Source organism: Felis catus, chromosome A1, assembly GCF_018350175.1.
Source record: "Felis catus isolate Fca126 chromosome A1, F.catus_Fca126_mat1.0, whole genome shotgun sequence".
Taxonomy (NCBI): Eukaryota; Metazoa; Chordata; class Mammalia; order Carnivora; family Felidae; genus Felis; species Felis catus.
Genome location: NC_058368.1, coordinates 16,066,836 through 16,080,394, shown reverse-complemented (window position 1 = coordinate 16,080,394; position 13,559 = coordinate 16,066,836). Strand labels below are relative to the sequence as shown.

Here is a 13,559-nt window from a genome sequence, read left to right as displayed (position 1 = left end):
GTTCAAAACTAAGAACAACCCAAATATCCATGTAGAAGAGAACAAATTGCTAATTTTGCTATATACATACAACAAAAGGGTTAGATTTACAAAAAGTTCAAATGTCTGAATGGAGATATTCGTGGAGAGGAGTAGTGGGTAGTGACGGTGAAGGGGGGGCACACAAGGGGCTCCCAGGGACTGATAATTGGGGTTTTTTTCTTAACATGGGTAGTAGAAATTTGTGTGCTCACTGTGAAAATTTATTGAGTTGTATAATACGATCTGCGTACTGACTTTAAACAATTATATGGGGCGCCTGGGTGGCTCAGTTGGTTGGTTACGCATCCGACTTCAGCTCAGGGCGTGATCTCGTGGTCCCTGAGTTGGAGGCCTGCGTCGGGCTCTGTGCTGACAGCGCAGGGCCTTGAACCTGTTTCAGATTCTCTGTCTCCCTCTCTCTCTCTCTTTCTCTGACCCTCCCCCATTCATGTTCTGTCTCTCTCTGTCTCAAAAATAAATAAACGTTAAAAAAAATTTTACGGGGCGCCTGGGTGGCGCAGTCGGTTAAGTGTCCAACTTCAGCCAGGTCACGATCTCGCGGTCTGTGAGTTCCAGCCCCGCGTCGGGCTCTGGGCTGATGGCTCAGAGCCTGGAGCCTGTTTCCGATTCTGTGTCTCCCTCTCTCTCTGCCCCTCCCCCGTTCATGCTCTGTCTCTCTCTGTCCCAAAAATAAATAAACGTTGAAAAAAAAAATTAAAAAAAAAAAAAAACACAATTATATGCCCAGTACAATGTTAATTAAAGGAAACAAATATCTATTGATTTAATTTGTGGATTTCATTTGCCACACACACAGTACATCCAAAAAATAAAGGAGATCCTGACACAGAAATAAAATATTAAAAAAAAAAAAAAAAAAACAATTCATCCTCACAGGTGCGAGAGGGTTGAGTAAAGAGTCAGGCCCTGATGCCTGTGCCAGGATCACCACACCCTTGGCACAGCTGTGTGTACCCATGTGCCATGCTGGTTTTATAAAAGAACACTTTGATAACTTTCTAAGACTGTAGACCTAAACACAAAGTTCTGTTTCTAAGATAACATCCTGTACCATACCTTATGTTTGACTTTGGCTGCCGAACTGGAACAGTCATTGCCTCTGTTATTTTTAACAGTGCTGCATTTATGAGTTTCTCATTTTTTAAGTGGATAAACCTGGCCAACGCCACAACCCTAAATACTTTTACTAGAACAAGTACCAGCCACTGCAGACACGTCCTTCATAGAGAAAAACCTGGCTTCTCGATACTTTGGTCTGGCCAACAGACATCCCTCCAGGTTTACAGTGAAAGATCAGAGTTCTCTGACAACAGCGTGAGGAATATTTCCCATCCAGGAATGAGTGGATCCTGTTGGGAGTCTGCAGGTCTGGCAAGACACCGTGTGGACTAGGCCAAACCAAATATCGAGTGGAAAAGTCCACTCAGACAGTGTTCTGCGGGCCCAGGCCCCCTGCGGCCAGTCCACATGTGCAACTGACTGTAGTTAGGAATGAAGCGGCAGCCAAACAGTGCTGCACATACTGGACAGAGCATGTGCCTCCGCCAGGTGGAGGCAGGATGACAGGACCACTGGGACACTGTCCCAGGTCTAATCAGAAAAATACGCTCTGGGTTTTTCCAGGACCTCGTAATGCCAGAGATATTTTGATCATGGAGTTGGGGAGATATTTTGAGCATAAATGGCTTTCATGACCCATATGTCTAAACATTTTCCCTTTTATGCTAGGAAAGAATAAGCCTCGGTTCATAGCTCCACAAAGTGACCAAAAAAAAAAAAAATGAAAGAAAACTTTGCCTAAAGCATGTATCCTACCAAATTCTGCCCTCTCCCTCAAACTTCTTACTCCTCAACTGCAAATTCACTAGTTAGGAACAGTGCTGGTATACATTTTGCACAGTGACAAGTACACTTTCATACTCAAAACTATCAAATACTTATTCATATAATCTACTTTTGTTCATTTATTCTTAAATACTTTTAAAGGTGCTTATGTAAAAGCACTTCTTGAAATTGTGCCCCAATAAGAAAGCTTTCATAAAGAACAAATTGATTCATCATATCTAACCTTACACTCGCCACAACTTCCACATTACTTCTCTCCATTGCTATGAATAATTGAGAGTTATCTGTGTATCTGCTTTAAAAGTATGTGGCATTTCGGACATCTGGGTGGTTCAGACCATTAAGCATCCAACTTCAGCTCAAGTCATGATCTCATGGTTCGTGGGTTCCAGCCCCTCAACAGTCTCTGTGCTGACAGCTCAGAGCCTGGAGGCTGCTTCGAATTCTGTGTCTCCCTCTCTCTCTGCCCCTCCCCCGCTCATGCTCTGTCTCTTTCTCTCTCAAAAATACATAAACATTAAAAAATTTTTAAAATAAATAAATAAATAAATAAATAAATAAATAAATAAATAAATAAAAGTATGTGACATTTACCCATTATGTCTGAAACTGGAAAGCATGATGATGCACGTATGTCACAAACGCAGAGTAAGATATTCTTTTCAGAAGACTAGGAAATCATTTTACTTGCAGTATACTGTAGTAGACTTCACAAAGCAGTTGAAGATGTCAGAAGATTCCTAAATGTGGAAAGAAAAATTAACTTTCAAATTCTGAGAACTTCAAAGATTGTACAGATATATAAAATAGATTAGCTATATCACATGCACTAATATTTCTAACAATAATGACTAACAATAGCTATTAACATCCAATTTCCAAAATAAATATACATATGTACCTATATATACATATACATTTCCTGACATATGATTTTACATTTTATTTACATCTCAAAGAATAAGGGAAGAACCAAAAATTACCATGACCTGTTAACTCCAACAAAGGTCAGTTACTGTCTGCTGTAGTTTTTCTGCTTCCTCGGAATTCTACATCACCTCATGTGGCAACCCTATTTTTTTAACCATCTCAGTAAAAATTCAAAGATCCTAAGCCTTCTCACATGCAGCAAAGAAGGGTAAATGACTGCTCCCCAGGTCAACTGACTTGCCAAGGAGTTAAGATCTCCCCTAGTATGCATTTTCCAATAGCAAAAGTTTTAGGAGGGAAAAGAGATAGGTTATTTTGTTCAAGTCAGAACATTTTTGACTGAAATAGTTTTATCTTTTTCTTTTAAATAATGTCTACAATTTCTATATAATTGTAAATTATAATTTACAAAGTGCTGCCCTATGTAATTTTGTTTCATTCTCACCAGAACACGTGTTGAGACTACTATTGTGTAGATCCAGAAACTGAAGCCAGAACCTGAATCTATGTCCCTAGCCCCCAGCACAAAGCTTTTTCCTCTTGACCACACTTCTCTGAATATGTGAAAGTCAGAAATGAGGCTGCTTAGAACTCTCTTCTCTTGGGCGAGAACCATAAAGAAGATTCATGACTTGAAGAATAATACTCTTGGAACCTGAGAAGACACTTCACAATTCTGACTTGATCTGTGAAAAAAATTTTTGATACAGAAAGGAGAACTGAGACTTGAAAATGATCATTTCAGGCTCTAAGGAATTCACTAAAAAATAAGAACCATTTTAGCATTAGTATGACTAATACTAAAGCAGAGGTTCTGACTGGCACTACAAAACAACAACAGCAACAACAACAACAACAAAACAATAACCTGGGATTAAAACACCACATTTGTAGTCACAATAAGGGTAGATCTAGTTAAGAGCTGCTTGTACCTGTAAACAAATGATATCTCTATGGTAGTCAAGTAAAAATAAACAAACAAACAAACAACTTTTAAAAAGAATTTGAGTGTAATGGTAAAACTGCTGAAGGACACGGCAATTTGAAAGAGGTTAATGAAAAAAACTACACTAAATTAGGGAAACTCATAATCTGAAAATTATAACTGGAAAGAAGACTGTTAACAAATTTAAATTGATAATTTCTTAATTGTGTTGTGCCCTTCTACAATGAATGACTTGAACTCACAGTTCCCACAGTTTGAGGGGCATTAGACATGATCCTCTTCTACCTTTATCTTCTACTTCCAATATGCGCTGTCTCTGTGTTTCATTGTGTCAACCACATTGTGAACTCCTAGCTTTTACTGGTTTCAAAAAAATTAAAATTAAAATTACCTTTTAAAAATCATATTCACAGTAATCATTATGAGCAATGAAGATTTTATTACAGATTTCAAAAAATTCGAGGGGTGTGGCATGGCTCCAATTTTAAAATTTATCCTCCAGATACCATTTTTCTCAAAATTTCTCTGACAGGAATGGAGTTTGGAGGTCCTGACTTTGACCCTTCTCTAGCCTGCACCTCATCTAGTCTCCCAACCTGCTAACCGCTCTTGCTTTTCACTGACCTCCTCTTCTCATTTTCTTCTCCCTCCATCTCAGGAAAGACAAAATGTCTCTTGTCTCAAGTTTAACAATATAGTGATTGTCTTGCTGTTGAGATGTTCCTAAGGTCTCATCATCCAAACCAAGAGATTACTCAAGCCTTGTTCTCCCCCAATACCTCTTAAGTATAGTAAAGGGGGAAAGGATGGAACAATAGTCATAAATGATCAAACAACTCTGGTCGGCCATTGATTTAAAAAGCAATATACATTTAACACCAATTTAGATAACATATGATTTGTCCTGTGTATTTCATACTCATAGTCGTTTTAAAACCAAACTACTTATATGTATCCAGGTCACATGAATTTGAAGGTTCAGTAAGCAAAATCCTTCATACAGAATAATAAAGTACATGGCATATGGAGCTATACAGCATTGTTCAAATTCTGTCTCCCCCACTACCTTAGGCAAGTTACTCAACCTCTTGGCCTCAATTTCCTCAAATGCAAAATGGAATGCTAATAATTACTTTCACCTCCTAGAGTTATAGTATGGGTAAACTGAACTAATATAAGTAAATTCCTTAGAACACTGCCTGGCACACAGTAAGTACTGAATAATGTTAGCTCTTTATAGAATTATCTTCACCTACTCCAGAAGGCAGTGGTATCTTTCTTCCTTACATCTCCTCTTAAGCACTTGCTAAACTTGCTGTTTTTACGATTTATTTGTCAATTACTAATATGCAACTATGAAAAAACTCACATATCTATAATATAATAGAATACAACTTACATGCATATCTTAATTCAATGGTTCATATTCAACTATCTTTTCTAGACTGTAATCTTCTTATAGACACTGACTGCATTTTAGCATATTTGTATCTGCCTTAGTTCTCAACAGAGTAACTTTCTCATAATGGGGACTTAATATTTACTAGTTCAAACACCAACTGTAATAAAACCAATGGTGTGTCAACATATTTCTATGTAAGTTCATTACACCATATTGGAGAATCACCTCAAAACCCTATTAATCAACTAATATTTGCCTCCTCCCTCTCCATTACTACAGATATTCCAAGTTCTATTTATATGGGCTTTTCATTGTTCCTACAGAAATTCAAGGCAAAAAAAGGGGGGGAGGTAAGGGGAGATAAATAAATGTCTCATGAAGTTGCATCTATATCCATGGTAAAGAACACATTTCTATATTTTTTACTTTCCAGTAATTTTGTTTTCTAGGATATTTCCTGTGTAAATACGCAATTATAAAAGAATACTTTTAGCTGCTATTTTAAAATCTATTGAAGAATGTGGACACATTTTAGTATGAGATTTTTATCTCTTGGGTTTTTTGTTTTACTTGAAAATTACTTAATTCATATGTAGCTGGGGGTTGGGGCAGGGTTAATTTGTATTGGCCATTTTATCTATTTTTCATGGCGATGAGAAACTCAAGGATAGAAACTACTTTCCTGACATTTAGGTCACAATATGTCTTCATTGCTCTGTCCACGTATCTCATTCTTTTTTTTTTCTTTTTATGTGTATTTCTTTACTTTGAGAAAGAAAGAGTGTGCATGCACGTGAGCGGGGGAGAGGCAGAAAGAGAGCATCCCAAGCAAGCTCCACGATGATAGCGTGGATCTCACAAACTGTGAGATCATGAACTGAGCCAAAGTCAAGAGTCCGGTGCTTAACTGACTGAGCCACCCAGGCACTCCTCATGTATCTCACTCTTAATTCCCGTGTGTATACACACCCTACCTTAAAACAACTTCTCAGACACACAAGAGTCCCATTTCATGAATTAAGTGAGGTTACCCAAAGGGAAAAAGAAGAGACAATATTAGGTCTGATTCTTTTTGGATCACAAAATCTAAGGCTTGGGCTGCTTCTAAATACCTGCACCTAACTAACTAGGAGAGCAGGGACATGTTTCATGGGTCCCTAACCAACTACCTCTTAATGAAATATACATTATCATTTTCATAAGATAATTTTCATGGAAGTGCACTTGGCAAAGAAATGGCACATATAGAAAATAAAATTACTGACATATTATGCATCTTTGCATCCATGAATAGAAATATGTATCAGGTTATAGAGAAACAGACATACACAACCTGTCTTCTAGAAGAGTAGTAAACATCCAACAGTATTTAGAGGAACAGTGAAAACAAATAACAACAAAACTGCATAATCTATGCTTTAACACAAGCTAAAATGGAGCTCATATGTTACATCATGAGACCAGCATCCATCAACTTGACTCCAACACCCAGGTATCCATGTGCAGTAAATTATATACATACAATCTCCTTTTAGTAAGTATAATAACAGAACGGAGGTGGAAGTCTAATACTAAGAGAGGAGAAGGATGGCAAAGATGCTGTCATCTTTGCTTCCAACAGAATTTTGTTCTATGTTTAAATTCCTATGATTAGTGGGGTGGGGTCTAAAAATGGTTAAACTCTTTTGCATAAAATATTCTGTAAATTACTGGACCCAAGAAGAGATTCTCTTAGACTTCAATTTTTAAAATGTTGAGGCATAACACTGACGAAGAGGTTATTCTTCCAACTACTGCTCAGAAGCCTACAATAATTTAGCAGCTCAAGGGCTATAGCTTGGCAAGTGTCTGCAGGTATTTTTCTTAGAAACTAGTGGTGTCATGATGGAAAGTGGCAAATGAGCTTTTTCAGGCAGTAATTCTATATCCTTTTGAGTTAGAACATAAGCATATAAAAACAGTCATCAAGTAACAACTATATCTAGAATGTGGACATTTTGAAGCACCAGCTTGGAAATATATGGAGATAACTGAGCAATACATAGAGAGTGGTGGAGATCCTGCTATTATACAGATAGAGGCTAGCATATCAGCAGATATTGGGTTAAATGTATACTGGAGTTTTGGAAAGCTAATAAATGAAATCAACCCTCACCCCCGCTCCCCCACCACCGCCAACTTCAGTAATAATAGAAGGAGGAATAGAAGGAGGGTTTAGGCAGGAAGAAAACAAAACACCAAGTTTATTACTAATGAATTGCAGAATGTGGCTTGGGTGTTCAGTAATTATGAACTTCCTAATACTGGATCCCCAAATTAAATAGAGTTACCACCCTACCACAGCAAGTCCTGTAGGCTGCAGACCTCTACAACAGGGGCAAAGCCTGGAAGGTTATGATGGAATGTATGCTTTCTGCAGGCAAATCCAAGGGGGGAAAAAGAATTAGGCTACACATGTAAAATTCCTCTTTCCAAACTCACCAGTCATTCCAAGCTTGCCAATTACCTTAGGAGCACTGAGAAAGAGGTTGGGATAAAAATCAGTTTTACTCTCAAGGAACTCTTTCTATATAGAAAGATGAAGCCTATGGAAAAGAGGTTCCTCCACCATCAGCAACATACAAGGAGCCTGACACTGAGCTAACTGGATAGCAAGCTACTTATGGAACAATCTACCATGATGCAGGCACTTGCCAATAACAGTTAGATACCAACAAATATTTGTCTTCCTAACCCTAAAACAGATATATGGGACATAAGCTCATTTTTACTCTTCTTACTTTTCTAAAGGGCTGGAGAAAGAAGTATGCTTCCTAAACATAACAATTGGTGGTAAATAAGGTCATTTAGTAATCCTATGATTACAAAGGTGATTTAGAAAAAGATTTCCACCACCATTTAGATGATCCATGGAGGTGAGGAAGGATAAGTAATAGAGATTAGATTCAGATTCAAAATAACTTTCATGAAGTGCCCACTGGGTGTTAGGAAAAAGCTAATACTTTCACAAACAATTTCATTAAATATAATTTAGTCCTTAAAACAGCCACATTATAAGAAGAAAAATTAAGGCTCAGAAGGTTAAGTAATTTGTTTAAGGACTCCTAGAAAAGAAGAGGTAGAATATTTTGAGCCAAGTATGACCCAGACTCATTTCATTCTGATGCACAGCAACCATTATCAGTATATAGATATCAAGATAATTATAACTTTCTAAAAAATGAATTTTGTAAACAAAAGTAAAAAAATGATGCAGCCCTCAATCATATTAAGTAAAATAAAATAAGCTACTTGATATCATAACAGCTCTTCTAAAATCAATTTTAAAGGATTTTTTTTTAATCTTCAAGGCATCTTTTCAGGGAACAATTTAAAAGACCAACAATTTTATGACTAGTATATCAGTAAATGGCCTTTGTTCCCCTTAAAATCATTGTGTATATGTCCTCCATTAAACCCAAGCCTTGGAACTTTTACCAAAATTAGAGAAATTTTCCTTTGACACTGCACAGATATAGTATAACACAGTGGTAATCACCCCCTTGCAGGCATAGCACATGAGGCATTTTAAATGCTGGGGGAGATAATCTATGGATTCAAACCAACATAAAAGCTGAAGTAAAAGAAAGCAGGCTTTTCTTTTGTGAAATAATAGCTCAGAGAAGCAGTATACAGTGTCCTGAAGGTATATCAGGAACCATAAGGCTTAGCCTGTGCTTTGATTGTTCCCAGAAGCTCCCTTGGCTTTTCTGGCATACTTCTCTAGATTTATTTTCCACCCCAACACTTCCTGGAGTGATTAGAAACAAATACCAATGCCAAGCAAGTCCAAATATGCCTGAGATCCTCTTAAACAGCTTGGCACTTCCTGCTGCTTTCATTGGCAACTCTATGATGTGGTTTGCTAGAGAACTTTTAATTAGATTCTGCTAATGCAATAATTTGGAATTTTGATTGATTCACTTTAAAAAGTATTTCTAGATTTCTATTTGAAAAGAACAAATTATGCCCTAGGTTGAAAGAGAACAATTTTATATAGGCTTAACCTTAAACAGAGTGGAATAAGCAATAATCTAAAGAGTATGACTTGAGAGATATCACAGAAATCTAAATTATCTCAATATGTTTTTCTCCTTTACTTTCCTTAGTACTCCCCACCTTTTCTTCCACCTTACTTGATATATTCACCATTTGAGTCTCTTGTTTGAGTTGGAAAACTAAAGTAAATTCTCTCTGAAAGGTTGATAAATGAAGGAAAGGGGGATATGAGGGAATGGAGTAAATGGGGGAATGGTGGTGTTGAAAGAGGGTTCCATCTCCCTCTGAAGAATCAGGGTGAACTGCTTTATAAGGCTGACCATTTTTCATCCTCAGGAGCAGAGACTGAAGAAAAGCGATGCATGTTGCACTGAAGTAGAGATAAATAATCTCATAACGTTTACTCTGTGAACTTGCCAAGAGTAGGTCCAGTCTTAAACTTGATGTATGTTATCATAGAGTTCAGAGTAATTCCTGGAAATCATCAATTCAATAGCATGAAAAGCAATATATAAACTGGCAAAGAAAGCCACCTTGCTCTCCCTATATCAATTTCATCATATTAAAGATGTGATAGCTCTTGGGGTGCCTGGGTGGCTCAGTTGGTTAAGCTACTGACTTTGGCTCAGGTCATGATCTCGCAGTTTGTGAGTTCAAACCCCATGTCGGGCTCTGTGCTGACAGCTCAGAGCCTGGAGTCTACTTCAGATTCTATGTCTCCCCCTTTCTCTATGCCTCCCCTGCTCACACTCTGTGTCTGTCTCTCAATAATAAATAAACATTAAAAAAAAAGATGTGATAGCTCTAAAAAGAATACATTCAGACTATTAAAAAAAAATCTGATGAAGATCACTTCCAAAATGGCCAAGTAGGGATCTCAGAAAATCTGCTCCTCCCTAAAAGCATTAAGAATATCAAAAATTTTTTAAATCAACATTTTCAGAACTCTAGAAATTAACTGAAAATTTTCAACAATATTAGAAGAATTTATTCAAGGAAAAAGACAATATCACATCTTATTTATTTTTGAAAGGGATAGAGAGAGAGAGCATGAGCACGGGAGGGGCAAAGAGAGAGGGAGACACAGAATCCAAAGCAGGCTCCAGACTCTGAGCTGTCAGCACAGACCCCGATGAGGGTCTCGAACTCATGAACTGTGAGATCATGACCTGAGCCGAAGTCAGAAGCTTAACTGACTGAGCCACCCAGGTGCCCCTAATTTTATTTACTTTTTAAAATTTGTCTTATCTTGTTTTTATTTTTTTCTGTTTGGTTTTGTTCATTTCTTTCTTGTTCTCTTTTTTCTTTTCTTTTATTATTTTTTCCTTTAGTCTATCTGAAAAAGCCACAGTTTAAAAGAATAATTAGCATATACAACCAGAACTCCAGCCAGCCACCAAAAGTCACCAAGCACACACAGTCTGCATAGGGGCCACCATACACACTTCAATCTTAGGAAAAGTAGCCATTTCACTAATCCATAGAAACAAATACAGAAAGTCAAGCAAAATCAGAAGACAGAGGAATATGCTCCAAAACAAACAAAAAAAAGAAAAGAAAAGAAAAGAAAAAGCTCAGAAAAAAACAATGAAAAGAAACAGAAGTAAGCAATATGCCTAATAAAGAATTCAAAGTAGTGACCATTAAGATACTCAGTGGGCCAGAGAAAAGAATGGAAAACTCAGTGAGACCTTCCATAAAGAGACAGAAAATATTTAAAAGAACCAATCAGAGCCAAAGAATACAATAACTGAAATAAAAAACATACTAAAAGGATTTAGCAGTAGATTAGAGGATGCAGAAGAACATATCAGCAATATGGAAAACAGGGTAAGCACACAGACTGAAAAGCAAAAAGAGAAAAGAACTTTTTAAAATGAGGATTAATTAAGAGACTTCTTGGACAACACCTAGCAAACAAACATTTGCATTATATGCGTCCCAGAAGGAGAGAAAAAGCCATAGAAAACTTATTCAAAGAAATAACTGAAAACTTCCATAACTGAAGAAGGGAAAGAGATATCCAAGTCCAAGAAACATGGAGAGTTCCAAACAAGATGAACCCATGGAGGTCCACACTACAGCACATAATAATTAAAATGTCAAAGGTTAAAGATAAAGAGAGAATCTTAAAAGCAGCAAAAAATAAAAAATTACCTACAAGGGAAGACCTATAAGATTATCAGTTGATTTTTCAACAAAAACTTTGCAAGCCAGAAGGGACTGCCATGATAAATTCAAAGTGCTGAAAGGAAAACAAACAAACAAATAAACAAACAAACTTACAACCAAGATTACTCTACCAGCAAGATTATCATCTAATATGAAAGACAGAGTTTCCCAGACAAACAGAAGATAAGGGAGTTTATCACCACTTAACCAGCCTGCAAAAAATATTAACAGGACATCTTTAAGTATAAAAGAAAAGGCCATAATTAGATATAAGAAAAATATGAATAAAAATATATAAAATATGGCTATATACATATATAATACATATATGTATATACATGTAATGTGGAGAAAATAGTAAAATGGGAAGATTTTTTCTTTTTCTTTCTTTTTCTTTTTTTTTTAGAATGTTTGAAATTAAATGAGCATCAAATTAATATGGACTGCTACGTATTTAGAATGTTATATATGAACCTCAGGGTAACCATAAACCCAAAACCTAGGATAGATACACACAAAAAATAAAGAGAAAGAAAGCCAAACAGAACACTAACAATACTCATTGATCACAAAGAGAGAGAGCAAGAGAAAAAAAAGAAAGAACTACAAAAATAACCAGAAGGCAAAATTTTTAAATGGCAATAAATACATACATATCAATAATTACCTTAAATATGAATGGCCTAAATACTACAATCAAAATACACAGAGTGGCAGAATTGATTAAAAAACAATACCCATTTATATGCTGCCCAATAAGAGACTCATCTCAGACCTAAAGACACAGACTGAAACTGAAGGGCTGGAAAAACTCACCATAATCAAATGGAAGGGAAAAAAGCAAATGGAAGGGGAAGAAAAAGCCAGGTAACAATATTTACATCAGACAAGATAGGCTTTAAAATAAAGACTGTAACATGAAACAAAGAAGGGCATTTCATAATGATAAAGGGATCAACCCAACAATTTTAAGTATCTATGCACCCAACACTGAAGCACCTAAATACATAAAACAAATATTAACAGACATAAAGAGAAAAAAATGATGGTAATATAATAATAGTTGTGGACTTTAACATTCCATTTTCCTCAATGAATAGATCATGAAGACAGAAGATCAATAAAGAAACAATGTCTTTGAACAACAGAGTGGACCAGATGGACATAACAAATATATACACAATATTTCATCCAAAACAACAGCATGGACATTCTTTTCCAGGGCATATGGAACATTCTCCAGGATATATCACATATTGGAGCATAAAACAAGCCTCAATAAATTTAGGAAGATTGAAATCATACCATGCATCTTCTCCTACCACAATGGTATGAATCTAAAGATAAATCATGAGAAAAAAAAAACTGGTAAAAACAAAAACACATGGAGACTAAACAACATGTTACTAAACTACCAATGGGTCAATGGAGCAATCAAAAGAAACATTTTCTAAAAGTACATGGAGATAAATGAAAATAAAAACACACTGATCCAAAAGCTCTGGACATAGCAAAAACAGTTCTAAGAAGGAAGTTTATAGCAATACAGGCCTACTTCAAGAAGCAAGAAAAAAAAACTCAAACAATCTAAACTTATGCCTTAGGAACTAGAAAAAGAAGACCAACACCCAAGGTGAGTAGAAAAAAGGAAATAATAAAGATCAGATCAGAAATAAATGTTGCAGAGACAAAAAAAAAAAAGAAAGAAAAAAAGAAAATCAATGAAATCAAGAGCTGGTTCTTTGAAAACATAAATGAAATTTACCAACCCTTACCCAGACTCAGCAAGAAAACAAGAGAAGAATGCAAGTAAATAAAATCAGAAATGAGAGAGGAGGAATAACCACTGATACCACGGAAATACAAAGGATTATAAGAGAATACTATGAAAAAGTATATGTCAACAAACTGAACAGCCTAGAAGAAATGGATAAATTCTTAGAAACATACAATCTTCCAAAAGTGAACCAGAAAGAAATAGAAAATTTGAATAGGCCACTTACAAGTAATAAAATTGTATCAGTAATAAAAAAAAACTACCAAAAAAAAGAAAAAAAAATTCCAAGACTAGATAGATACACAAGTAACTTCTACTAGACATTAAAGAAGAGTTAATAGCCAATCTCCTCAAACTATTACAAAAAGGTAGAAGAGGAAGGAAAGCTTCCAAATACATTCTACAAG

The 13,559-nt window shown here is 36.0% G+C and overlaps 1 long non-coding RNA gene across 2 annotated transcripts in view; it reads right to left on the bottom strand.

The window, feature by feature from the left end:
- The window catches only part of LOC111559720, a 431,348-nt gene that overhangs the window by 180,628 nt on the left and 237,161 nt on the right, over positions 1-13,559 (bottom strand). For both annotated transcript variants that reach the window (XR_006594110.1, XR_006594109.1), the window contains one exon: positions 2,482-2,627. This is a non-coding gene — a long non-coding RNA (uncharacterized LOC111559720). The remainder of the gene's footprint in view (positions 1-2,481; positions 2,628-13,559) is intronic.